Source organism: Micromys minutus, assembly GCF_963924665.1.
Source record: "Micromys minutus genome assembly, chromosome: 15".
Lineage (NCBI taxonomy): Eukaryota > Metazoa > Chordata > Mammalia > Rodentia > Muridae > Micromys > Micromys minutus.
The window spans coordinates 31,962,138-31,964,691 of record NC_137984.1 but is presented as its reverse complement, the minus strand read 5'-3'; positions in this window follow the sequence as shown (position 1 = coordinate 31,964,691).

The window sequence follows — 2,554 nt, the reverse complement described above, 5'->3', positions numbered from 1 at the left end:
TGACTATAGTCACCTTGATACCCAAACTACATAAATATTCAACAAAGAAAGAATATCAGACTATTTTCCTCATGAACACTGATGCAAAAATAATTAGTAAAATATTTGCAAACCAAATTTAGCCACCATGATCAAGTAGGCTTCATCCCAGAGGTGCAGGGATAATTTAACATACAAAAATCAGTCAATCATATAAATAAACTGAAAAGAAAAAATACATGTGATCATCTTATTAAATGCTGAAAAGGGGCTTTAACAAAAGTCAATGATAAAATTGTTGGAGAGATTAGGAATAAAAAGGCATATCTAAGAATAATAAAGGCAATTTACAGCAAGCCTATACCCAATATCAAATTTCTATATATTTATTTAATATATTGATTTAAGTTCTAACTGGAGCAATAAGACAACTGAAGGAGATCGACAGGATACAAATTGGAAAGGAAGACATCAGAGCATCATTATTTGCAGACGATAGAACAATATACATAAAAAAAAAACCCAAACATTCTACCAGCAATCACCTACACAGCTGATAAACACCTTCAGTGAAGTGGCTCCATACAAGATTAACTCAAATAAATCAGTAGCCCTTGTATCACACAAATGGCAAATGGGCTGAGAAAGAAATGAGGGAAACAGAACCATTCTCAAGAACCCCAGATAATATAAAATATCATGGGGTAACTCTAACCAAACAAGTGAAAAACCTGTATGACAAAAACTTCAGGGATGGGAAGAAAGTGACAAAGATATCAGAAAATGGAAAGACCTCCCATACTCATGGATTAGTAGGATTAACATAGTAAAAATAGCCACCCTTCCATAAGCAATCTACAGATTCAATGCCATCTCCATCAAAATTCTAACACAACTTTTTACAGACTTTGAAAGAACAATACTTAACTTCATTTAGAAAAAAGCCAAAAAACTTAGACTAGCTACAACAATCCTATACAATACAGGGTACCACCATCCCTGATTTTAAGCTATACTATAGAGCTATAGTAATAAAAAATGCATATTACAATAAAAGCAGGCAGGTTGATTAATGAAATTTAATTAAAGACTCAGATATAAATCTCTATATTGATGACATCTGATTTTTGATAAAGCCAAAAATATACATTGAGAGTAAGTAAGCATCTTCAACAAATGGTGCTGGTCTACCTGGATGTCAACATGTAGAAAATTGCAAATAGACCCATATCTATCACCCTGCACAAAACTGAGGACCAAATGGAACAAAGATCTCAGCATAAAATCAGATACTCTGAATCTGATAGAAGAGAAAATGAGAAACAACCTTGAACGTATTGGCACAGGAGATAACTTCCTGAAGGGGAAATAGAATAGACTTTGCTAGTGAACTGGGGTGGTGGGGGATAGGAACAGGAGGGGTCAGGTGGTGGGGGTGCATCTGGTGGAGAGAGACAATACTGAGAGGGATCACTGAAATAGAGGGAACACATAGAGGTAATGTAGAAAGCAAGTGTAGCAGACACTCCCTGGAATCTATGTGAGAGACACTAATAAAGTCTCCTAGTAACGGGGGGGAGGGGGGGGGCAGGAAGCCGGAACCAGCCACCTTCTAGAATCAGGCAAAATTCCTAGCAATGAGACTGGGACAACCCATCCATAGAACCGTGGACCTACAATGTGCTAGGATGAGCTAGGATGTGCTAGGATGAGGGTGGGAAGAACTGTGGGAGTAGTCAACTAATGACTAGTCCAACTTGAGGCCCATGCATGCTACAAGAGAGCCCACACTTTACCTGTGAGGATGACCAGGAACCAGAGGTGGTTAGCTCAGAGACCCAAGATAAATCCAAATACAACTGGGGGGAAAGTCAGTGAAATTATTCCTAATGATGTTCTTTCTGCTCTACTCTTAGATTGGTGCCTAGCCCAACTGTCATCAGAGAGGTTTCAGCAAATGATAGGAGCAGATTCAGAGACCCTCAGCCAGTCAATAACAAAACCCGGAGACCCCTACAGAAGAGTGTAAGGAATGATTCTAGTAGCCAACAGGGAAGAAGACTCCATGAGAATGTGAATTAACTAAGCGGGGCTCGTAGGGGCTCCCAGAAACTGAAAGGACAATCACAGAGCCTGTATGAATCTCAGCAAGTCCTCTGTATGTATATGTTACTGTGGTGTTGCTTGGTGTTCTTGTGGGATTCCTAGCTGTGGGAATTGTTGGCATTAGGATAGCCCCTTCCCCTAGCGATGGCTCCACCCACAGGTGACAGCGCATCAATTGCCCTGAAAACAGCCCAAGCATTCCTAGAAGACATCGGTTCAAAATCTCACCTCAACCTGGGAGCAAGTGATGTTACCACCCCTACAAAACACCGAAATCCCTCCTCCTGTCTCTCTTTTCCTCTCTCTCTTCCTCTCTTCTCTTCTCTTTACCCTCACCCCTGCCCAGTCCCCGTTCTATTAAACCTCTCCAAGTGCAACCGTGTTCGTTTGGTGTGGTCTGTCCGGGCATGGCCGAGAAATCTTATTAGCAGCAGGAATGGGGGCTGTCTTTGACTTTTCTACCTGAGCT